The sequence below is a fragment of the Lactuca sativa genome, chromosome 8 (assembly GCF_002870075.4).
Source record: "Lactuca sativa cultivar Salinas chromosome 8, Lsat_Salinas_v11, whole genome shotgun sequence".
Taxonomy (NCBI): Eukaryota; Viridiplantae; Streptophyta; class Magnoliopsida; order Asterales; family Asteraceae; genus Lactuca; species Lactuca sativa.
The window spans coordinates 45,786,361-45,813,449 of NC_056630.2; positions in this window are offsets into that span (position 1 = coordinate 45,786,361).

The following is a 27,089-nucleotide window of genomic DNA, read 5'->3' on the forward strand; positions in this document are numbered from 1 at the left end:
ACGGTAAGAACGACATATTCTTATACATATCCATATAATAAAATTATAATAATAGTATAAGGGTTGATTTTTAAACTTTTTGAAAATCTAAGGTTTAATTTGGAATTAAAGTATTAGAGTGTAAGACTTTTCAAATTCCAAAACTTAAGGGCAAGAATTGAAACTATTCCAAGTCTCTTCAATTTTGTAACTTATGAGTTTTAATGGTTCATAAAAATGAAGACTCTTCATTTTATGAAACCTCTTTAGTTCTTTAAACACAAATGAAAGAAGTGACCTTTGGTTATCCATAACTTGAGGACAAGTTATGGACACCATCAATACAATTAAGATCAAGAATTAAACACACATGGTTGTTACACATATTTCCTATGATCTTCTAAAAACTCATAAGAACACAAATTCATGTCAAGCAATTTCAAGAAATCATATAAACATATATAATACTTTGAAATTGTTAAAAGTCATGTAAAATGGATTAACATAATCATTATCATTTTGAAAAACAGATTTTACAAGTCCAAAACAGATTGGGATAATGATTCTAATCCATTTCCAGCAACAAAAACTCAAAAAATCTGCCCAGCTCGATCCTACTCGCCGAGTGCATTATCCTACTCAGTGAGTAGGATGAATTTGTTCATGGACTCGGCGAGTCCTCCCCATGGACTTGGCGAGTACATTCATCAAAATGCAGAATTTTCGATTTTCAAGCAGTTTTGCATCAAGTATATAGAAAACAATCCTAGGCTCTGATACCACTGATGGGTTTTGAGCATTCTAACACTTCCTAAGTGTACATGCAACCCTAATAACCTTGAATCTATGTTTTCTCTATATACATGCAAATGTCTTTTTCAAGGTTATTTCCTAACTAGCATGGCATGGGGAATATAAGAAACATAAAAACTAGTAGACATACATACCTTGTTGTTGCTTGGATTCCTTTGAGACTTTGTGAGCCTAGCACCCCAAATGTTGTGCCTCAAATGCTTCACACAACACCACAAAACTTGGAATAGCTTGAGAGAATACTTCTAGCACTCAAAATCGGTTATGCCCTCTCTAGTAACACACCTAGCTCTGATTTTACTAGCCAAAGGGTTCCTTTTATAGTGGTGTCACAATTAGGGTTTCATTCAGAAGACCCATAATTGTCATGACTCTTCATTTCTCATGACCCATGGGTTTGTAACTCCCATGGACTATCCATGGAGCTCCAAATGGTTACATCCATAACCCATAAACCATGGATCATTAATCCACCATAAAAGAATTGATGATTGTCATAATCAACCCTTATATATTTAATTAGTCTCACTTTGATCACCAAATTAATACTAGATTAATACTTGATCAAATACTAATTAAATAATACTATTATTAATATATTAGAACTTATAATATATTAATAATCATAAGTGCCATATTCTCTCATTTAGTCTATCCAAGTATTGCAATGCCATGCAACCCAAATGGACCATGTCGGGTCGGATCAAGTACATACCAAATAAAGTTATGGACTTAGACACTATATCCAACACCATCAGGGAGGGAGTTACCATTTTTAGCTCTTATCATCAGGGGACAAGAGTGAGTGGGGCACCCTGTCTCCAGGAGAGACCTTTACATGAGTGGATAGTCAGGGAGGTTTCGCGAGCCATTCGCGAGGAGCTGCCCGACATTGTCGTGAGGGTCACTGATAGGTTAACCGCAAGGCTCCAGAATCAGGCAGCGGTTGTTCAGACGACAGATGGGGACGACAAGGTAGCACAGGAGCGAGAGACGGGCAGGGAGTCGGAAAGGAAGAGGAAAACGGATGAGACTCAGGTAGCCACATGTTCGGGCAAGAGGCCCAAGGGGTTGGATTTGAGGATGAGGGACTATCAGAGCCGCAGTCAATGCGGGAAGTGTGGTAGGACGCACATGGGTGCGTGCAGGCGTAGAAGTGGTGGCGATGCTGGATGTTTCAAGTGCGGCCAGATCGGCCATTTTAGCAGAGATTGTACTGTTACCATCTCCCAGGGACTTGATCTGATATGTTTCCATTGCAGTCATAGGGGCCACAAGAAGGCCCATTATCCGAGTTTGTATTCAGCAGGGCAGGTGACAGCTCCCCCCCCCCCCTAGGACTTCGAGAGCCACCAGCGGACATGAAGGTCGGTCAAGGGCGCCTACGGCTCGGAGCCGAGTATTCCGGTTGATTTCAACAAGGATTCGAGCAGCACTAAATGGTGGGGGTACGTATCTTTTACCTTCCTGTCAATTATTATTCATGATACTGTTGTTATGTTGCTTCATTGATATCAATAAGAATATGTGTTGGGATATTATATTACCTGCCTATGGTTAATTTATATGCCATTTGCATACCTTGGGATTAGAATGGTGAATTGGAGGTCGTCCCCTCTAGGGCAGGTTACTTCGGATACAGTAACTGTAGCATGTATGTGTAAGACTCTGTAGTGCCTCACTACTTGCGGAAGGTGTTAGTCGGGTAATGATCAGTTATACTCTCAGTAGTGACAATCCAGAGCTTCTAGTGGAGTAGCTAGCGGTCAGTAGGGAAGTGGGTTGGGGATGTGCATCCTAAATGCAGGTTCTCAGGTTGTGGTCACTAAAGTAAATTCAGTTAAGGATTTAAGGGCGCTCAGTCAGATAGCAAGAATGGTTCGGATCTGGTAAAAGTTAGTTGGAGCGCCGACAGAGGTTAATGTTGGAGGGTTGTCAATCGCCCTTTTAATGGAAGAAGGTTGGGGAATCCCTTCGACCAGTGAGAAGTAAGGAGTTACCCAGATCCAAGTGGGGGAGAACCCTCCGAGTATACAAGGATAAGAGCACGTAGACCCAGAATGAGTACGCGACCTCTGAGAAGAAAAGATAGTAGCACAATGATGGATGTATTGAGGAGTTCAGGATTGGGAGTTGAGGAACTTCCCAACAGTTAGTTCATGAAATCGAGATGGTTAGTAGCTGGTTTGGGAATCCAGGATTGAAGGAACGCCTGTAGGACTCTAGTGAGTCGGAATGAGGATCTTGAGAAGGTTTAGCAAGAGATGCTTCAGTGTTAGTAGCCAATGGCAGAGACAGCATGCAGGGTTGTGTAGATTCAGGAGTTGGGAGTTTGGAAACTTCCCAACAATAGTTCATGTATCTGGATTAGTAGACGGTTAGTTTAGGAACCAAGCCGAAGAATTCCTCGACAAAACGCTAAGTATATCAAGGATATAAGATGTTGTGGTTGATGCAGTATTCGATAATTGAGGGCTGGTTTTGAGAAATCAGGATGAGGAATTACTAGCAGGACAAGGGATACTCGGGGTAGTAGTAGAGTGTTGTAAGTCTGCGGGGGTAGCCGTAGCATTCACTAGTAGTCAGATAGTAGTAGAGTGTTGTAAGTCTGCGGGGGTAGCCGTAGCATTCACTAGCAGTCAGATAGTAGTAGAGTGTTGTAAGTCTGCGGGGGTAGCCGTAGCATTCACTAGCAGCCAGATAATATTTGGGAGTTGTAAGTCTGCGAATGTAGCCATAGCATTTGTCACGTTAGTAGATAGCATGAGCGTGTTGTTTGGACGCGAGGAAAGCAGTGGTACCCACCAGTTCGGGTGCAGCAGCGAGGATATGGGAATCCACGGGTTAGATTTCGGATTTCCCAAATGGTTCAGTTAAGGTTAAGCCGGCGATTCGTCAGTTGGATCGTCACCACAGTTATGAGATCAGGGTAGCAGTGGACCGTTTGGGTTCGTGTATGTTAAGAGCTACCATTAGTCTGGGAGCCATCATTTGTAGTCTTGGATTTGATGATGTCAGGTTTCGATGTGGACCCGGTCGGTTGGACCGGGAGGTTGATAGAGCCACAGTGATAGGATAACTAGTGGAAACTAGTTCCAGAGAAAGATTCGTTCAGAAGTCGTGGGAGCGACTAAGTGAGGAGTCTTTGGACTCTACAGTTGAGTTGGAACTCGGTGTTGCAGATAACCGATCAATGATTGGAGACCAGGAAGGTTTCGGGATATTTTAGGAAGCGGCCATAAGGCAGATCAGTGTTTCAGACAGTTCAATGTTTCAGGCAGATCAGTGCTTCAGGCAGATCAGTGTTTCGGATAGTTTCAGTGTTATGGACAGTATTAGTATTCGTGTTGGAATGCAAGTGCTGACAGTATAGTTGGTTGATTCGGAAATGGAAAGCCTCTCACAGCAGGATCAGTTGAATCATCTGCCAAGTATAAGTGATCTGCAAGGATAATTAGGCAGGTAGCCTTTCTTTCAGGATGGAAGGCTCGAGTTATTGGAAGTTGAGTAGTCAGATGAGAGATAAGCAGGCTGGTTCCAGCAGCATCGATTCAGTATGAATGGCAGAGTGGATAGAACAGTTATAGATAGTCGGAGTATCTTCAGAAGTCGCTGGAAGCGACTAGGAGGTTACGATGGGGTGTAGTGATCGGTGGGAGTCTGGTAACCCAGATATCGGCAGATTAGTTGGACCAGGGTAGTCTCAGTGCATCCGGTAGGTGGATGAGGGGCAACAGAATATTCAGTCAGAGGCAGCAAGTTGACAGAGGGTGCTACGCCTCTCGCAGCAGGGTTGGATAATCTCAGAGGTGAGGGTTTGACCTTGTTGCGTAGCTCTCGTATGAGTCTTAACCGTTACAGGGATGAATCTTTCACTCGAAGGATTGTCTGATCCATTCGTTGGGACGGGTGCTCAGCACTAAGTTATGGAAATAAGAAGCATTTAGTATGTACCAGCAGTAGTAACCAGCACTGAGAGTGGCTGGAGTGATGGACAAAAGGGTTAGAGTCACCAGGCAGGGTGTGGGAGACGGATTGCAGGTCAGTTGAACATAACGGACTTCGAGGATGAAGTCTAGTTTAAGTGGGGGAGAGTTGTAACACCCTGTTCTAAAATATTCGTTTATGGAATTTCAAAGGCCAAGGCCAGGGGCGTTTTAGTCCTTTATTAATTTGGGGTTATTGTTTGAGAAGTTTTCGGATCGGGTTGTGTTGTTAGAAACGTAGGGTTTCTCGTCACCTTTCCGTGGATATAAAGTTCATCGGAATCGGATCTAGCATGAAGGAGTTATGACACTTTGAAGATTTGGCAAGAATGGCCCTTAAAGAGAAAAGTTTGCATAAAAGACCATTCATGCATGTTTGGAACACGCGTGGGTACGCCCAGCGTAAGCTGGGTTACGCCCAACGTAATGAGGCAGCTTGGTCGCGGATGTCCAAGGCGTACGCCCAGCGTACGCTAGAAGTTATGAAACCCTTATTTCGGATTGAGCACTATATAAAGGACATTATGGTTCCAACCCTAGCCCCCATATGAGCCTCCCCAACCTCAGAAGAAACCCTAGAACATCCCTACCTTCATTTTATGAGATCTTGACCTTGGAGAACCCATTTTGGTGGATTAAAGCTTGGAAGCAAAGAGAAGAAGGTTGGCAAGGAGGAACCTTTGAAGCTAGAGCTTGTAGATCTGGGATAAGTGCTTCATTTCGGACCTCTGCAAGGTAAAAGTCTTGAGCTTGATGATTAACCTCTTAAATCTCCTTAGTACAAGTTTATGGACCTTTTGGTCCCAAGATTGGGACTTTATGACTTAAGCTCGTTTCTAAGATCAGGGTTGCCTCCCTTAGAGTCATATGAGTCCTAAAAGCAGTGAAGTTTCAACCTTGTGGTCCTATTAAGTCCATGCATGAGATCTAGTCCCTTTTATGGAAGTAGAAGAGTGTTTTGAGAGTTTGGGTTGGTTTAGGCCATATAAAGTCACCAAGTCAGTGACTTTATGGCTTAATGCACGGAATAAGGCTTGGATTTGAGTTTGTAGCTTCTGAATCGGGGTATTAAGAACTTATTAGAAAGTTGACTTAATGAGGTTTTACCCTGGGCGTACAAGGAGGTACGTACGGCGTACAAGCCATCAGCCAGTACGCTCAGCGTACCTAGGAGTACGCCCCACGTACGTTGCCAGATTTGGGCCTTGAGCTATTGGGCCTCGGTGTGGGCTATGTTTTGGACTATAGGTCTTTGGGCATTAGTGGGCCATCAGGAGTCAGTGTTTATGGGCCAAGTATATGTTTTGGGCTTAAGGTAAGGCCCAATAATGGGGTTGGGCCCAATGTAGCAAACTAGGCCATTAGTGGGGCCATGGATGGACTTGGAAGGAATTGAGGGTTTGGGCTATGTTGTGACCCATGCCATAGCAGGGGTAAAATGGTCATTTTACCCATCAAAGGATTCCCCTTTTGATTTAGTGTTTGACTTGTCATGATAGCCGAAGAGCAGCCGGGACAGCAGTCGGGGATCTTTCACTCAATTTTTCAATAGTCAGCATTTCGAGGTCAGTTTCCTTCCAGTAGGAACGGGTCTAAGGCCACAATGCCGGCCCGTTTAGCTAGCAGTAGTTTCCGGACTTCGGTCTGATGCAGTAGTTAGTATGTTTGAAGCCTTCGTGGCTCGGACAGGATTTATGTGTTATGTGTTCCGGGCCACGGCCCGATGCAATATGCAGTATATGTGTGTTCATGCTAGTTGATATGTTTATGTTATGCTTTGTTCAGTTAGTTCCGGACTTCAGTCCGATGCAGTTAGTACGGACTTCGGTCCGATGCAGGGGACAAGGTCCCAGTCGGTTTCCGCACCTCGGTCCGATGCAGGGGGCAAGGCCCCAGTTAGTCCGGACTTCGGTCCGATGCAGGGGACAAGGTCCCAGTCAGTTTCCGGACTTTAGTCCGATGCAGGGGGCAAGGCCCCAGTTAGTCCGGACCTCGGTCCAATGCAGTGGGCAAGGCCCAGTATGTGTTTTATATGTTATTGTATGGTATGTGGTAGTTTGGGGAGCTCACTAAGCTTCGTGCTTATGGTTTTCAGTTTTTGTTTCAGGTACTAAGTTTTCAAAAGAGGAGCTCGGAGAGATTGCAGTGCACACACCATAGTCAGTTAGCATGGGGAATGTTTTACTCTGATAATGAGATTATGTTTTGAATTTAATACTCGAAAATTATGTTATGACTTATGATACGTTTTTATAAATATGGTTTAGTAATGTTTTAAAAAGAAATTTTTAGTCGTGATTTTTGGGTCGTTAAATTATAATTTAATTATTTCCTCAATTCTCATTGGTTTTTGCAAGCACACAATAGTTGTTATAAACATTTGAACCTAACTATATATATATATATATATATATATATATATATATATATATATATATATATGTATAATCCGAAACATATTAAATCCCTCAAATTGCACAAGTACACGTTTATGTCTCATGATTTCACTAGGATCGGGAAGTGTGACATCCCTATTTTCACAGCCAAAAAAGACCGATTTGTTTATGCTTATTTAAAAAGCATAGTTTCCTTTTTGAAAAATAGTATTGAGTAATTTGTTCCCATAAAAACATGATAATAATATTATCAAAGCATTTCTGAAGAATTGTATTCTTATTTATATTAAAACATTGAGATGTCATCGTCAAAACAGAAACATAAGCTTAACGAAATATTACAAGCCTTACAGTAATTAAACTAGTGGCCTAATACTCCTTGAATCTCTCAGCACAATGTATCTTTCATATAGCCACCTGTGATACAATAAACTGAGTGGGTGAAGTTGGGAAACTTGGTGAGTACGTAGGGATTTCAATCCCACAATGTTATATCATATATATATATATATATATATATATATATATATATATATATATATTAGAACTCATAATATACAATTTCACCTCATATAAGAAATTTTACCTTACCCCGTCGATCCTCAAAACGACACGATCCATACTCTCGGATCTAAAATGAACGGCTTACCTAATCCATACTCCCGGATCAGATATGTCTAATCCATGCTCTCGTATCAAGGACAAATGACTTTGCTCACTCCGTACTCTCGAACTAGGGACAAATGACTATGTTTAATCCATGTCCTCGGATCAATGACAAATTTTAAAGTTCTACCCTCCGTGTATATCTCACCCGTACTCATAAGAATATACTACCCGATATTCATCATAATTAATTTAGGTTTATTTTGTATCCAAAATCATCATACATTATTAGATATGCTCTTAACACGTACTTCAGGCAATATCAAATATTTCACACATAATCATATATTTAATACTTTAGTTAATATTTATATTAAAATCATGTTCATGAAAAGGACTATCCACTCACTTGTTAATGTGACGACTCGAAATTTGGGCAACGCTTCGCTTCTAACAATTGTCTTTTCCTTTGATGAAACATAGTATTATTATCCCTAAGTCTTAATCTATTATTTATTGCGACTAATTATTAGTATAGATTCATCATTAATTCAAAGTCTACTTCGATATCTATCAAGTAACGAACAACCAGGTAGGATCATATCAGAGGTAGGGTATGTTTGGTATACGAAGTATACTGTTTAGAAATCCCATTTTGAATACCTCACTAAATCACAACATATACATCATCCCCGTAAGTAGATCAATCAGTATAACAACTTGGAATCACTGATAAATCTTGTTTATAGGTTCATAATAACGATAATGAATTTGAACATAAGTTATACTTAAAGTATGGTAAGCATAACTCACTTACAATGGGGTATAGCGAGGAACCGGGATATGCGCGGGAAGAACGTCTGAGCCAAAAGCTCTTCTTAGTGGGGCCTTCTGGCACTTTGGGATTCCCTTCTAACACCTAGGAGGTACTAGTGAAAAGAATAAAGGCTTTGGGGGTGTTTGAGAGGCAATGGGTTAGATGTGTGAGGAATTGAGTCAACTGTGCCTTCTATTTATAGGTTGTCCAAGGGTGCTTCGCGTCATGAAATTTACCTTCATGTTGTGAACTTGCGTAGGCACCAAGGCTTCGCCTGGTTTTGACACGTGGCGCAGGACGCAAGTAAAATAGCCATTCTTAAAAAGTTCATAACTTTCGCATACGAGCTCCTTTTTTTACGTTCTTCATATCCACGCATAGGTATTGAAAAGATATAAAACTTTCGTTTAGATCTCTAAGCCTAAAAAGTATTTTGTCAAAAATTTAGTTTTTACGATACGCGATGTCGTTCCATTCTAGTTGCAAAACTTCGACGGGTCATAACTTCTTCGTTATAAGTCGGATTTTAGCGTTCCTTATATGTACGGAATCCTTGTGACATATACTATAACTTTGGTTAAGACTATTTATGCTAAATAATCTTCTATCAAAAAGTCATTTTAACATTTATTATCTCTAAATTGACTAGCCCGAATCTGTGGGTGTTACAATTATCCCCCCCTTAGGATGATTACGTCCCGGAATCATCAACGAAACAAGGCTTGTATAATGACTCCATGCGTTATCTTTTCATCCTAGGTAATAACTGTAATTCTTATGTCCTTTCAAATGAGTATCTAACTCTTGGACTCCTTGACTGTTGGCGGTGCTCATCTTGCACCTGCTCTTCGTACTATGTTGGACTTTTAATTATAACCTTCGAGTTACGAACTCGATCCTTATTGGAGACTCTTGCTGCTTCGTAAACAAACTTGACTTAAGATAAGGTCTTTACTTGGATTACCGTAACAGATCAATGGGTCATGTTCCAATGACCTCTCATCGGATGATGCAATGCTTAGGCCCAGTTCTTTTAAAGTAAAATTCCAAAATGGAATATGCCTTCCTTCATGTTCTAATGTGATATAATCACATTCTATCATGTAGCCTTCTAGCAACAAGCTTCTTACTTTAATGGCGATCGCGATACTTCTATTGATCGCTTTGGTTATCTTTAACTTCAATCTTCTGACTTAAGTCAGATGTTACATCAAACTTGGTTCTTCTCTCTTGTTCATGCATTCGTTTACATTATTTAGGCTAACAATCAACCGATCTTAAATTCAATTTCAGTGTCGCACCGAAACTTTGAAAAATCATAAATTCCTCATATGAAGTCAGATTTAGATATTCTACCTATGCACATTTTTGCTTTTACCACTACTATAAATATCATTTAGATCATTTGGGCTAATAAGCAACCTATCTCCAATTCAAATTTTATGACATATTTTATCATTTTGGGTTGAACGCTAAACTTTGGAAATCAGTAACTTCTATCGAAAACATTATTTTATAGCTCATTCATAAAATTCCTAACAGACTTATAATATGTAGTCTGTAATGCGCAAGACTAGCGACTTCCCCATTCGAGGGTTCAAATTATAATAAAAACCATATATTATATTATCAATTTCTAGCCCGAAGTTGCGGGCATTACAACATACACTTGCTTTTGATACCATCCTACAATAGTAATGTAGTTACAATTCTTTACCTATAGTAGCAATGTAGTTACATTTCCTTACATCTAATAAGTTTCATTTACTAATCCGTAATTGCAATGTAAAGTAAGATGTTATTTCCCACCAGTTTCCAATTTAAAAACTAACAACATACATTGTTCTTATAATTGTTATGTGCATCATTTCCATTGTACAACGCTAACAACAGCTACCCTTTGTGCATCATCCATACATCTAAGTGATCATACAATCGCCAGCCAAGGTTTTACGCAATCATCATTGTTTTGTATGTCAAGAGCTACACAAAAAAGATGTAATATTTCATTATTATTACCCGATTATATAAAGATGTAAAAAGGAAAATCCAAGTGAACAAATTAGAAGTATATCATAAAAAGACACACAAATAGATATAATATAAACTATTTTATAGGTATGTAAAACAAAAGTTACATGTAGTATGCAGGAACATGTGTAACATCCCGAGTTCAGAAGTGTAAGTTCAGGGTTCAAAGTGTAAATGTGAAAGGGCAACTCGGCGAGTGCATGGGTGGACTCGGCGAGTAGGGTCCCGACTTTGGTCGTGTGTTAAGTGGCCAACTCGGCGAGTCGCAGGATGGACTCGGCGAGTAGGCACTGAGTGGAGAAAACCCTAATTTCGGAGGATGAGCCCTATATAAAGGACATTATACCCTCTCCCTAGCCTCTTTACCCTCTATTGAAGTCCAGAAAACCCTAAGACGCGATTGTGAGGGATTTGAGTGCATTTGTACCTTGGAGAAGGGATTTTGGAGGAGTTCTTGGAGAGTTAGGAGTTCTTGGAGAGTTAGGAGGCTTGGAGTAAGGGGCTTTGCTAAGATTCGGATTTCTCTTCTGTTGGGGCTTCCTTTTGAGGTATTACTTCGTTTCTTAGGCTGTTATTCATCTAGAATCATCATTTTGGAGTGTGTGGAAAGTTTGGCTTGTGGTATTTCGAGTTTGACGGTTAGATCTGAGGTTGCTACCTCAGATCTGGAATGGAGAAGATCTAGAGTGCATTAAAGTCCCTGTTCTTGAGTGTTTGGTGAAGCCATTTTGTCCCAAACCCTAGCCCTAGAGTGTAAAATGCCTAGATCTCTTTGGATTCACGTAAAGTTTGCCACTTTACGGGATGGATGGGTTGTAGAAGGGTATATCTACGTTTTGGATCAACTAAATGGCCTGGAAGGCTTCTGTATGGGTTAAGATCTAGAGGCACTCGGCGAGTCACAAAGGTGTAATCGACGAGTTGCTTGAAGATGGATTGGAACTCGGCGAGTTGGAAGAACAACTCGGCGAGTAGGTTGAAGATAGCCTTGGACTCGGCGAGTCTGTTCTTGGACTCGGCGAGTCTGGTCGAGAGGTCCAAACTTCTTATGGTTGAGCCATGAATCAGTGAGTCAAGGGCGGACTTGGTGAGTTGAGTGCGAGGGGACCCAGAGTCATGGGACTCGGCGAGTCTCGGGGTGACTCGGCGAGTCGAGTCGTGGATTGGGGAAGTTCTGAGCATGAGGACTCGGCGAGTCATCGGGTTGACTCGGTGAGTAGAGTTAGTCAGGAGATTGACTTTGACTTTGACCAAGGGTTGACCAGTTGACTTCCAGGAACATTTTGGTAATTGTTGGCTTTTGTTTGAGTTCAGTGTTGGTGTTGGCTAGTGGTGGAGATCGTATCAGTGGTCGGAGCATCTTGGTCTTATCTTTCAGTCGGCAGTTGTGAGGTGAGATATCCTCACTATATCAACAGGGTCTAAGGCACCAAGTTCGGCTCTTTATCGGATCGAGATCCAGGTATTTGTTGTTATGTTATTACTTTGATATGTTTGCATCCTGGTAGCTAGGATGGTATATGTTAGAGACCTGGTTAAGGTCGGTATCCTGGTATTTAGGATGATGCTATGTTAGTGACCTGGTTAGGTCGGTATCCTGGTTGGGATGATGATATGTTATGTGATCTGCTAGATCGGCTTGTTGACTGTGAATTGTTATATGATTGTATGTTTATGTGCACATGGTTGTTGGACTGGGGTTAGGTTGAGGCGGGTCCTGCTTTGTGCTATAGGCCAACATACCCAGGGCGGACCGATTATCCCGAAGGCCCAGCGAGCGGTCCGGATAGGCTGTAGGCCCCAAGAGGGTGGACCTGACGTGCCGAGGCTCGGAGAGTGGACCAGGCCGACTGAAGGCCCAGTACGGGCGAACCAGTCATACTGTAGACTCGGAGAGTGGACCAGGCCGACTGAAGGCCCAGTGTGGGGGGACCAGTCATACTGTAGACTCAGAGAGTGGACCAGGTGGATTGAAGGCCCAGTACGGGCGGACCAATCACACTGTAGACTCGATGTATATGGCTAGACTCGGAGGGTGGACCAGGTGGACTGTTGGCCGGTGCGGCGAACCAGTCACACAGTAGACCCAAAGTGCATGGATGTTCTGTGTTCTGATATGATTTGGCATGTTATGTGTGTATGGTATATGTGGTTGGTATTTTGGGGGTATCTCACTAAGCTTTTGGGCTTACAGTTGTGGTTTAATGTTTTTCAGGTTCTTCAGGACACCGTGGCAAGGCAAAGGCGTGATCGTACCGCTCCTCATGATTATGTTTTATGATGTGGTTATGGGAAGACTCTGTTAATAATTGTATTGAAAACCTTTTTGTAATGACATTATGAAAATGAGTTGTTTTTGAAAAGTTAAAATTGGTTGAAATTTTATGGTCGTTACAAGTTGGTATCAGAGCCTTGGTTTGAGTGAATTGGAGGAACATTCATGTGAATCCAGTCTCAAATCAGGGAGAGTTTTTAAAAGAGAATTTAAAATGGTTTTCAAAATGATTAAGGGGGGGACGTGGAGGTACGATCAGCCGGAGCCAGTAAGTAACCCCAAAATACCATACATGATATTTGTTTTTGAGCTTTGATAGAACAGCATGCTAGTATTAGGCTAGAGATCTTCAGGATTTCATGATAATGTTGCCTGATTTATGATGCCTGCTAGCCTAGGGTACCTCTGTGGGAGATTTTCTATGTTCCTCTAGGAGTGAGGGTTGAGCGCTTGTTTTGTATGTTTTTCACTAGGGTGTTGTGGTAGTACTTAATACAAATATGGGTAGGTGTGGAAGGTAGTATGGGCCCCTACTACTGAAAGCACAGGACCCATACGCGTATCAGGGAGACCATGACCTCTAGGGTTGGGTTGGGAGTTGGTTCCCGGGATAGTGGGAAGTATCTGAGATCTTGTGGTGTTTTTCAGTATGGTGGTCACGAGGCATGCTGGGAGCGGATCCAGGACAGGATTGGGAGTCGGAGAGGGCGGTCAGGGTGGGTCAGTATCGCCCGAGGTTATTGGTCAGATGAGCACAGGACAGTTGGACGCTAGGATTCGTGAGATCCTACATGATGAGGTTGCTGCGTTGTAGTCACACCCCGAAAACCAAAGGCGGAAACGTTTCCGGGGTTGACTCCAAGTTGAGTATCAAATCCAATGCACATAGTAAGTAAAGTGAACAACCATTACATTACATATCAAAGTTTACATTTGTTCAAAAGTAAAGTTGTACATTCGTAATACATAGTATATATGAACAAAATAGAGACGAGTCTTCTGTACGCTCCGTCTTCTCCAAAAGGATCGCTAGGTACCTGTCTAAAGTTGACCTGAGAATACAAGCAGTTTGAAAATCAGCATAAAGCTGGTGAGTTCATAAGATGTTTGTTTTGTGAAAATGTACGAGTTTCCTTTGGTTTACCGAAAAGTTGTTATCCAAGAAAATCCCATATTTTCTTAAAAGAGAAGGTTGGTTGATTGTTAGGTTACACGGTTCTGGTTATGTTTAACTATGATCCCAGGAAAGTCCCATACTTTCCTGATTGTATATTACTAATTGTGAAAGATATATGGTTATCTAGTTTATTACTCCTTTCGAGTTATGTAACGTTTCCCCTGGAAAGTCCCATACTTTCCTAAAAGTAATTTTAGTTATTGAATTTCAATATACTGATTGACTTCCATTCGTACTTATTGTATTAACTAGGTATTCTAATATCCTGATGGTGTTATCTTGAAGTATACTTAGATACATATCTTCGTATTCGTGTTCTTATTCTTAACGTATTCTTATACTTATTCGTGTTCGCATTCGTATTCGTAGCCGTATTCGTTTCCCTAATCCTAATCCTATTACTATTCGTATTTGTATTCGTATTTGCAGTCATATTCGTATTCGTATTCGTAGTCGTATTCGTATTTATTCTGTTCCTAGTTATAGTTTCGTTATTCGTTCTGTTCCTAGTTATAGTTTCGTTATCCGCTCTGTTCCTAGTTATAGATTCGTTATTCATTCTGTTTCTAGTTGTAGTTTCGTTATTCGTTCTGTTCCTAATTATAGTTTCGTATTCGTTCTGTTTGATGATTAGTATGAATTATTTGTAGATTATGAAACATAATTTAGATTGCAACATTTTATCAAGATTCTATGATTAATTTGAAAGCTAACTTCGTAATTCGAACTAATTGATAACACAGTTATTGATATTAGAACATACAGAATGAAATCAATTGAATAGAAAATGATAAATTGGAGTACAAGATTTCCTTGTACTATTGCTTGTATTCCCCCCATGAAAACAGTGAAAACAGTTGAAAAAGGGCAGGGGTATGAACTCACCGGTTGAGAAACGCTACGTTCCGGATGCTAAGTGTCGATTTAAGGCTTGATAACACGCGAGGTTCCTATGTAATACGCAATGATATACAAATATATCTAATTAAATTCATAAACTTTAATTAGACATGAAGTCACACTCCAACGAACGAAAACACCTCAAAACGGGTGATTGGAGTGACCCGGGTGACATCTACGGACGGGAATTGAAGCGAGGGACTTGGGATTTGAGTTTACTCCCCAAGAGCAAACTCCCTAATGATGTTTACGGCCTAAACACCCATTCCCCATGAGTTTATGGCCGTAAACTCATGGTGGGGTGGTTTATGGTGTTTAATGGGTCACAAATGGCTATTAACACTTGGAAATGCTTGGAATAATTTTACCTAAGGCTTGGATTGAATTAAAATCACCAAATACAACACTTAAGGGAGTTTACGGCCTAAGAATGGGGTCTATGGCCGTAAACTCTCATATCCTCTTGAATAAGTGTTTTTAAGGTCTTAAAATTAATCACATGTGATTCTAAAAATTCCCACAAGCCTAGAAATGAATTTTGGGCACCATTTGACACACTTATAGGAGTTTACGGCCATGGGGCATGTTCTATGGCCGTAAACTCTCAAATTTGGGGTTTTCATGTGTTTAAGGTCCTTAAACTATTTTTGGTTGGTTCTATGATTTATTCCAAGGCTTTTGGTGGTGTTGGATGGCTTTCTAACACCTTGAAATTGAGTTTACACCCATTTTTAAGGAGTTTACAGCCCAAGCACATGCCTTGGCCGTAAACTCACACAAACCCCTCAAAATTCATGTCTAAGGTGTTCTAGGTCCATTTCCAATATTCTAAATGTCATGTCTAAGTCTTGATTGAGTCATGGAAGGGTTTAAGGGCTTAAAACCCCCTTAAATATGGGTTTACGGCCTAAGCACTATTCTGGGCCGTAAACTCATATATAAGTCCCTAAATCAGTAATAAATCTCGAATTTGAAGGTCCAATATGATACAAAATGAGTATAGGAAGGTACCTTGAAGATTTAAGACCTTAAACTCTAGATTTGGACCTTTAAACTTGGATTTAGGAGAGAGGTTAGAGAGAGAGTAGTGAGAGAAAGAAAAAGCTTCAAATGATAGCTTGAATATGTTTAAATAGGTCCTAAGTTCGGGAGACGGAGGAATTCTACCCGATACCGACGTTAAACGGGGCTTTTGGTCGCACCCGATTAAGTTGTCGTTACCCAATATGGTTGATTCTAGAAATGTTCCGATCACTAATACGAGGTGCTAGAATGAGTTCTAAGGGTATTAGGACACTCATTAAGTCATAAAATAAAATCCACATTAATGACTTAATTAATTGACGGATATCGGAAACAAAATCGGAAGCGGCGATTGGATGATCGAAACGAGTCGCGAAAAGGGGTACAAGCAATGAAACGAAATTTCGGGTTGTTACAGTTGTTCCAGGCCGAGTTGTCGGAACTGTTCGGGTAGATCAAGACCACTATGATTGAGTATTTTGATGAGCGCTATGCAGCTCTCACAGATACGGCTGCCGTGGCGGCTACGGCGGCTATAGCGGCGCCAGGGGGAGGAACCGGTCGAGGTTTTCAGTATCGGGGCTTCGATAATATGAAGCCTCCTACCTTTGATGGAGTTCAGGACCCGATTGTTGCTATGAGATGGTTGTCGGACGTGGAGGGGTGTTTCTTCACGTGTTCGTGCCCTGCTGATCAGAGGGTGAGGTGTGCTCAGAACCTGTTGAGGCTCGGGGCGAAGGATTGGTGGAAATTGACCACGAGGTCATATTCAGATGCGTAGAGGGATGCGGTTTCATGGGATCAGTTCCGAGAGATGTTCAGCACTCGTTATGTTCTGCAGGTTGAGAGGGAGAGATTGGCTCAAGAGTTCCTTGAGCTGAAGCAGGATTTGGAGTCGGTGACGGAGATCACCAGGATGTTCACTGAGAGGGCGATGTTTTGCCCCGAGTTTGCTTCGGAGCAGGCTCAGATGTCCCGTTATCTGAGTATGATCAAGAGGGATATCAGGCAGTTTGTGTCTACGCAGAGGTGCGAGACCTTGTTAGAGTTGCAAGAGGCCGCTAGTCGGCGTGAGTTGGAGATTGAGTTGCAGTTGCGAGAGCAGAGGCAGGCTCCGGTGTAGTCGCAACCGGCACCGAAACGGTCCAAGACCGTTGATTCTAGATTAGGAGATCAGAGCAGCCACACTTGTGGGAAGTGTGGGAAGGGTCACACCAGAGTTGTAGGTCCGGTGGTGCATGCCGCAAGTGCGGAAAGGAGGGGCACTATGCTAAGGATTGTCGGCAGGCAGCCCCGGGTCGGGATTTGAGGATTTGTTATCATTGTCATCAGGTTGGGCACTTGAAGGTCAACTGTCCACAGCTTGCTGCAGCACCGGTGCAGGCTCTAGCACCGACCACATTGAGGATCACGGGTGGAGGTCAGGGTGGAGCGGAGCCCCCAAGGGCTCAGGCTCGTGCTTTTCAGCTTACAGCGGAGGAGGTCATGGCAGTGCCGGATGCAGCAGCGGATATGTTTCTTTCTTTATGTCTTGTTATTTTGTGATTTTGTGGAGTACTGTTTATCTGCTAGTCTCGTTGTGTGGTTTTCGGTATTGTATTCGTTGTTCCTTGAGGGTTGGGGTATGGTTATGGGTTTAGTGTTGGGAGTTTCGTTGGTTATCTTTCATGAGGGTTATTAGTGGAAATCTGGTGTTTGGTCTGAATGTCGGATAGCATCTGTAGTCTAAGGAATGGTTAGCTGTAGGTCGGGTTTCTTTCAGGCTGAGATGATCTGTTCTGATATGTGATTTAGTGAAGCTTGCTCCTCCTAGTTGGAACCAGTTCGCGTGCAAGGGATTGTGTTGTGTAGGGTTGATAAGGGAGGTCGGTGATGGCGACCAGTGGTTTATAGTCAGTGCTTTAAGTGGGGGAGAATTGGAAAATTCTCCGGAAGATCGATGAGCATGAGAGGTTGTTTAGCTGCTTGGGATTCAACAGTGTCTCTGTCAGCCAAGAGCGTAGGCTGGTATGAGTAAGTGGCAGGAATGCGGGGCGAGATACAGACCAAGGGTATTTGATTGTAGAGGGCCTGGGATCAGGCCGGGTTTGAGTATGTAGGATGGAGATAGAGTTCAGAACCCCTAGAGGGCTAGAACAGTATGCATGGGAGAGTTTCCCGGAGGGATGACTCGGAATGATGAATGCTAGTTGAGCGGACTGGATAGACTGAAGGCCGGTAGGCGTACCAGTCAGGCCGAAGGCTCGGAGAACGGTCCAGCCAGACTGAAGGCCCAGGAGGGAGGTCCAGATCTGCTGAAGGTTCTGAGAGTGGTCCAGATTGGCTGAAGGCCTGGTAAGGCGGTCCAGTCATGTTGAGGACTCTACATGTGTTGATAGATCTGTTTGAGGATATGGAATGAGTATGTCGCGATGTGATAGCATCAGAAGGTCTGGCCCCGAATATTTATCATAAGTAGTGGAGGTAGTGCATGGACTCGAGAGTCCCTACGAGCGGATTCAGATTATGTGTGGTGCATGGGATAGCGGTTAAGCTATAAGGAAATGGTGTAGTATTGGGTGAGCACCGTGGCACTTGTGGTAGTGTCAAGGCAACCAAGTGGTTTTCCTTGGTAAGGAAAGGGAAAAGAATGTAGCTCCGAGAGGGAGTGTAAGTTCACGGAAGTGAACGCGGTGGTCAGAACACCGCGGGAAGAAAACTGGGTTTTGGGTTTCAGTGGTTGTGCGTTGAGGAACCTGGTCTGGTTAATGCCAGGTGGTGCATTGTGGGAGTAGTTCTGGAGTTGAGTTATCGCAGGCTTCGAGGACGAAGCCTAATTTAAGTGGGGGAGAATTGTAACATCCTGAGTTCAGATGTGTAAGTTCAGGGTTCAAAGTGTAAATGTGAAAGGGCAACTCGGCGAGTGCATGGGTAGACTCGGCGAGTAGGGTCGCGACTCTGGCCGCGTGTTAAGTGGCCAACTCGGAAAGTCGCAGGATGGACTCGGCGAGTAGGCACTGAGTGGAGAAAACCCTAATTTCGGAGGATGAGCCCTATATAAAGGACATTATACCCTCTCCCCAGCCTCTTTACCCTCTATTGAAGTCCAGAAAACCCTAAGATGCGATTGTGAGGGATTTGAGTGCATTTGAACCTTGGAGAAGGGATTTTGGAGGAGACCTTGGAGAGTTAGGAGGCTTGGAGCAAGGGGCTTTGCTAAGATTCGGATTTCTCTTCTGTTGGGGCTTCCTTTTGAGGTATTACTTCGTTTCTTGGGCTGTTATTCATCTAGAATCATCATTTTGGAGTGTGTGGAAAGTTTGGCTTGTGGTATTTCGAGTTTGAAGGTTAGATCTAAGGTTGCTACCTCAGATCTGGAATGGAGATGATCTAGAGTGCATTAAAGTCCCTGTTCTTGAGTGTTTGGTTGTGCCATCTTGTCCTAAACCCTAGCCCTAGAGTGTAAAATGTCTAGATATCTTTGGATTCACATAAAGTTTGCCACTTTACGTGATGGATGGGTTGTAGAAGGGTAAATCTACGTTTTGGATCAACTGCATGGCCTGGAAGGCTTCTGTATGGGTTAAGATCTAGAGGCACTCGGCGAGTCACAAAGGTGTACTCAGCGAGTTGCTTGAAGATGGACTGGAACTCGGCGAGTTGGAAGAACAACTCGGCGAGTAGGTTGAAGATAGCCTTGGACTCGGCGAGTCTGCTCTTGGACTCGGCGAGTCTGGTCGTGAGGTCCAAACTTCTTATGGTTGAGCCATGAATCAGTGAGTCAAAGGAGGACTCGGTGAGTTGAGTGCGAGGGGACTCAGAGTCATGGGACTCAGTGAGTCGAGTCGTGGATTGGGGAAGTTATGAGCATGAGGACTCGGCGAGTCATCGGGTTGACTCGGCGAGTAGAGTTAGTTAGGAGGTTGACTTTGACTTTGACCAAGGGTTGACCATTTGACTTCCAGGGACATTTTGGTAATTGTTGGCTTTTGTTTGAGTTCAGTGTTGGTGTTGGCTAGTGGTGGAGATCGTATCAGTGGTCAGAGCATCTTAGTCTTATCTTTCAGTCGGCAGTTGCGAGGTGAGTTATCCTCACTATATCAACAGGGTCTAAGGCACCAAGTTCGGCCCTTTATTGGATCGAGATCCGAGTATTTTTTGTTATGTTATTACTTTGATATGTTTGCATCCTGGTAGCTAGGATGGTATATGCTAGAGACCTGGTTAAGGTCGGTATCTTGGTATTTAGGATGATGCTATGTTAGAGACCTGGTTAGGTCGGTATCCTGGTTGGGATGATGATATGTTATGTGATCTGCTAGATCGGCTTGTTGACTGTGAATTGTTATATGATTGTATATTTATGTGCACATGGTTGTTGGACTGGGGTTGGGTTGAGGCGGGTCTTGCTTTGTGGTGTAGGCCAACATACCCAGGGCGGACCGGTTATCCCGAAGGCCCAGCGAGCGGTCGGGATAGGCTGTAGGCCCCAAGAGGGTGGACCAGACGTGCCGAGGCTCGGAGAGTGGACCAGGCCGACTGAAGGCCCAGTGCGGGCGGACCAGTCATACTGAAGACTCGGAGAGTGGACCAGGCCGACTCGGTAAAACAGCATAAGTAATAGTTTTGAACAAGTGAAAACATTTTAGAAAACCATTTATAGTATCCTACTCGGTAAAACAGTTTACATATGGTAAATCCTTGTGCATGCGGGTTATCAATCACATGTGATTGATATGATAACTGGCTTGTTTATCTTGTATTCCCCTCCCCCCCTATAAAACATGTAAAAACATTTAAAAGGTTCATTCAGGGGTATGAACTCACCTGGCGTAAGTGGATCTGACGAAGGTGTCGGTTGGGTGCTCGGTGTCAAGTAAGGACTTGGACACACTTAGTGACCTATTTAACATATGATAACATATGTTCACATACAATTAGTACATTTAATACTAATCAAACAAGTATACGCACCCTAAAGAGCGGAAAACACTTTGGTTAAGTGCTTGGGGTGTCCCGGGTAACATCTAAGGGCTTGGATGGCTTAGGAATCGAGTTTACTCTCCAAGAGTAAACTCTCCATATGGTGTTTATGGCCCTGGGACAACTCCCCATGAGTTTACGGCCGTAAACTCATGGTGAGAGTGTTCTAGGATGTTTAAAGGCTTAATATCGATCGTGGAATTTTGCTAGGTCCAAATCTAAATTGTATGAGTGGGTTTAGGGCTTTTAAAGGGACTATATGGGAGTTTACGGCCCATGTACACCCCTATGGGAGTTTACGGCCGTGAACTCCTATACCCTTTGTTTTACTTGAAGTTTAAGCCCTTGATTAATCCTAGCATTTTCTAGTGAAGGTATAAGGCCAATTAGGGGGTTTAAACTCTCATTTGGTGAGGTTTGGGGGTGTTTACGGCCTAGGCATGTGCTTGGGCCGTAAACTCCTTTTTACCCCTCATTTATTAGTGTTTAATTGCTCCAAACCCGAAATATTAAGTCCCTATTTTATGTCTTAAGCCTAAGGGTGGTTTAGGAGTGTTTGGAACTTGATTTTACAAGTTTAAAGGGTGTTTACGGCCTAATCATGTGATTGGGCCATAAACCCTCTTTTATGCCCCAAAATTGATTGTTTTAAGGTGCAAACACTCCTAGGCTAAATCCCCAATTAGTTTCCAAGCTTTTAGGGACAAATTTGGGTCATTTTGGCCTATTATTAGGGGTTTACGGCCTAAGGAGGCTCTTAGGCCATAAACTCCTTTCAACAGCTTAAATGGTCGATTTTTGGGGTATAATCACAAGGCAAGATGTTTAGAACAAGCTAGGGTAAGGGGACTTACGATTTGGAAGCGTTTGGTTGCGGATTTGAGGCGAAATCGGTCTTGTATGAGAGAGAGTATAGAGAGAGAGTGAAAAGGGGTGGAATGAAGTCCATTCCCCCTTATATATGGGTTGGAGTTGGAGCTCAGTGGGAATCTACCCGATACTGCCGTTATACGGGGCTTTTGGTCGCACCCGATTTAGTGGTCGTAATAACAAAAACTAACTTTTTTCCAATTAAACGGAAATGCAACTTAAGTGTTTTTATTTACTTTATTACGACTATAACGACATAAAAATATAAATAAATAAAACATTTATTTATTTGGAAACCTCTAATTAACGGAACTTTTATAAAATGGAATATTCCGTTAACAGTAACGGGGTAATGTAACGGAATAAACTTTGGGTTGTCACGTCATCCCCCCGTTAGAGGGAATTTCGTCCCGAAATTCAGGTCTAGGCAAGGTAGTAGGTATGAATGATCGAGTAGGGGCAGGAGGGTACTTCCTATTTCATTTTTCCTCGCATACCCAAGTGCATTATGGTCTGTGTTTGTCATTCCAACAAACCTTCACCTACGGGATGCGGATTTTGTCTCGTGTAGTTAGTAGTTTCCGACTAGTGTATCTACGAGGTTAGGGTTCTCAATGTTTTCTATCAAGATGTGTGGGATACGAAGAGTGAGGTCGGGCAACACTGATCAAGTCTAAGGAGTGGATCGATCCAAGATGAGGCTTGTGGAATATCCGAAAGTAGTAGTGGTCTGACGATGGTTGGACCAAATCTCCATGAGGATTCTCAGATGGTCCTAAGCTCTCGGGAGGGTAGAGCTTTTCAGTACTTAGAACATAGTGTACTTCTATGGCAAGATCACCACTGGCGTGATCGTCATTCCGAAGTTCCTAACGTTCTCTCCCATACTGGTAGTGTAGTCCTTTGGTTGGTTCTTAGGAAGCTCAAGTTGTCCTTGGTTTCGCGTTTTCCTGTCAATTGGCTTTTAGAGGCTTTCTAGATCATCGAATGGGTTACGTGTCTACGGTTATCTGTTTGTTGTAGAGTGTCTATCTCAAGCTCGTGCAAAATGAACCTGCACTAACGATTCTTGAGATACGGAAACCCTCGGGGTCGGGGAGATAGGGTTTCACCAGACGAGTGTTGGACTATCTCGGGAGGTGGTTCTACTATTTCTGCGTGAGATAGTATTCGTGGAACACCTAATAGTCCAATGAATCTCCAAGACTTTGGTTTATTCTAGTGTGGAAAGCGCATGCTCCTTCATAACCCCTCGACTAACACCAAGGCTGGTGTCAAGTCTATAATCTCTTCGGGATCTGGGTCATGAGGCTTAACGCAACTACTTTCGCACTTTGATCGGGTATTCTTGGCTGCGAAGGTTATCCTGTGGTTCTCGGTATTCTAGTGTTCACTTCGGAGAATGTAGTCTATCGTCTACAAGGCAATGATGACCTCCTCCATGCGAGGGGGCGGAGGATCATAGGCACTACTCATCTGTAACAGGGTGGACGAAGTGTCTGAGTAGTGCGAACATCTACTGCAACTACTCTTCCGAAGTTTCTGAGTATTTCCCGGTCTAAGTCAACTCTAGTGAGTATAGGTTCCCATCACTCGGAACTTTAATCTCTTTACTAACTGAGGGTGTTAGTTATCATGTGAGCTTAACCAGTATGACAACAAATTTCGGATTTGTGGTCATTATAGTAGCTCAACCCGCAGTGGTTCTTTTGACTCCAGCTCCTATTTTATGGAATAGGATGAAGGGCTTTACTATGAGGTTCATGGTAGAGCTCATACTCGGCTTAACCACCAATACTTGGTGTATGCAAGCCGTATATAATTGAGGTCAGCAGGATGTTCAGTTGTGCGACTCCACCCCAGACCCACAACCCAACGAGGATCAGGGAGTAGGGAGGAAGCACACATCTTAAACCTCTTTGATCTCAACTGTATACCACCTTTATGCATATACCTGGTTATAGTGGTCAGTCTCATGAGTTCTGTCCTCTGGGTTCACGAACCTGATGTGCAAGGTGTGAAGGGTCTTTCTGGGGAATCTACGGAGTACGCTTCGGATGGTTGTCGTCTTCTGGAGTATCTTGCAGTGTCTTTCGCTTCGGTTTCCATATGACTAAGAGGGGTCGGTCAACAGTGCGCGGTACCCTTCTTTTGGGTACTTCGGAAAGTTTGAAATAAGAGGGACGACTGACGGATCGCATTAGGTTTGATTATGTGTATTCTGTTTTAGGTTTGGAAGAACCTTTATTTGCCGACATGGCTTACGGAGAAAGTTCTTTTTACACAGCACTAGGGATTTACACACATGGTTGCACGAGGTTGAACCATGATCAGTAGAGTCGTCGAAGTTGGCATACTCCGACATGATATAAGATGAGGATCGGTAGAGTCATGCGCCGAATTGGCACACAAGTTCTAGGTGTCTCGGGTTTCGTCCTGTGTATCACTATCGCGGATATTTGGACTGATAGAGCGACGCGGAACTATAGAGAGTCCTAAGTGTTTTCGAGTAGAGTACCTTTTCATGAATGGATTCTTACGAGGCATTTCTATAATCGCCTAGCATATACTAGTCATGTATATTTAAGGTGGGGAGGACTGTTAACTGAGCGACTCCGCCCTAAATCCACAACCAAACGAGGAACAGGAAATGAGGCGGCATTCACTCACTCTAGGTCTATCCATCTTAACTATACATGGCCATAACGTATATGTTTTAGCCATTATAGTTTTACCTAATGAATTTTTAAATTTTATAACAGTGCTGCGACTATCGCCTTATGAAAAAGTATTTACATTTGAATTAGTCTTTTAATGTTTTCGGTTTAGTTATCTGTGATCGAAAGACGTACCAAAAATCCACCGGGTTCCTTGATGCTTCTCCCTAAGCGTTAAAGTTAGACTTTTCCTATGCCCCTGTCGTTTCTCCTGCAGCAGTGATCCTTAGTATCCTCCCGTCTGCGTTGGAGTTCTTTATTATTGGACAATCCCTTTTGAGGTGTCCCGCCTCACCGTACTGATGAAATGGCTGGTTCGTACTGGTATCGGTGGTAGGAGTGAGGTGCTTAGTCAGAGTTACGTGGACACGAGTGCCCTCCTCGTTTCTCCACTTCGAAAATTTCCCTTTAAAGAGTCCGACTTTGACACCACTATTGTGTGTAGGGCTGGACCCGATGTAGGGGACTTGTGAAAGGGGTCGTGTTGGCGCTGGAGGGGTGGGGTTTTCCACCTGCTGTTGTTGCGCAGCAAGTTTATGGAGTCGTTGGCGCTCCTTTCGAGCGTGACGATTCTGTTTCCTCCTCTATGTTTTACCACTTTGACTGCTCGTGACTGTCGTTATTGGTTGGCTTCCTAGTTTTGGTCTTGTAGGTGTTGGGATGGAAGGGTTGGTAGGGGTATTAACTGCCTCAGCTCGTTGCCCTTCGGAAGGTCCTTGAGCCGAGCTACTTCCTTCCTCGTTCTTGAACTTTCTCTTTAGTGGGGTTGGTTGGGGTTCTTGAATGGTCGGGCATGCTGGTGTTGGTTGCTGCGGTCCAATGCTGGGGTTGGAATTTCCGATAGGGCTCTCGCTAACATTGGCGTTGTTAGCATTCAGTTGAGCCATGGCAGCTGCAACGGCTGCCGAGACCGCAGCCCGGAAAGTAGCTTCATCAAACAGGAGAGTAGGTTTCTTGCTTGCGGACTGGTTACGCTTCTTCGTTGGCATGGTTTTTCCTACACGGAAAGGACTACAAGATAATGAGAGATGATGGCTAACCCTGGACATATCAATCCTTACTACGTTAGGTCTAAATTTTTCCCGTGCCTCGGATATTGGCTGTCTGAGTGTCGACCTACATCCCTATGATGTAGTCCTGGTATGCAAGGTAGGAGTGTGAGTATCGGAAAGGCCATAAGATGTGAGTCGTTCCTACTAAGTTACCTTTATACTGGGAAAGGTTTCACTCTCCGACCTGGAAAGATTTGAGAACAGTTCGGAACGAAGACCGCAGAAGGAAAGGATCATGGAGGCTTATGGCTAAACAACCTCAACGGAGGTGCGGGGATCCGCTCTAATCGTGTAACTGGCAACGGGAAAAAGGTGATTTACCTAACACATAGCGTGAGTAGTGTAACCACTAACTCACTAAATTGTATTATTTTATGGGTGTATTAGCGTGACGAACACGAGGAAAAAGACACTTCCCGGGTTCTATGTATTGGCTCCCTCTGTCTGCCTCGTATCTTTGACTGAAGTCGGCGTTGGTTTCCTTCGGGTAGTTACCTAGGGTTCTCTTCTCGTATGAACATATTGAATTTCTACTCCGCCTTCCTTCTGATTCCGACTCTAGGTGTCATCACTTCATGATGGATGACTGGAAATCTCGGAAGTTTAGGCGAATCTCTCACCGATGTCCCTAAAAAGATATAGGCACTTGGTGAATTCAATAGTCTCGACCCAGTTCATTTATTTCCGAATAGGAAATCTTCTCAATGAACCTCCTCTGGGTCTGCATCAACTCTTCTGTCAAGCACTGAAGTGGATAGGGTTTTCTACAGGGTTCGTGCGAGAATGGAATGTCTAAAGAATCCTAAGAGATTATTAACATTTCAATGGATGATCCATATCGAGTCCTGCTACGATTACATAGGGTATACAAATCATATATAGCTTAGATCCGATAGGCCTTCGAATATGTGATACTACTCTATATCCACATCCCAACGAGGAAAAGGAAGTAGAGCGAAACCACACATTCTTAGCCTATGGGATCCATATTATATATAACCTTGGGAGTACACTCTCTGTAATTGTAGGTATATCAATAAGGTTATTTTTAGTTCTTCACACAAGGTTGCTTATGGATCCTAAAATACCCCTATGGTATTTTAATTTCTTGTTTGGTTCTTATCTTCTGAATATGGTTCTGGGATTAGTGTGAATCTTTTAGTGTTCCAAAATACTCCTATAGTATTTTGACTTTATGTTTGGCTCTAGCATTCCTAGTTGGTAAGTTTCAGACCTGTTGCAACACCGCTATCACTCCCAAGCACACGTTCATCGCATCTCGAATAAATATAGTTGATCAGGTTACATTTATTCCAGCGTACGATTACATAACTGCCCAGGTTTGACTGTAGTGCTCAACATCCGAAGACTTTTATTATTGTTCTTCTTGTGATACTTTTGTTCGAGTGTTTAGGTTCTGGATGTTCTTATACTTTGGTAAAATATGGTTATATTTTAAAGTATAATTCTTGGTCAGAGTGTTTT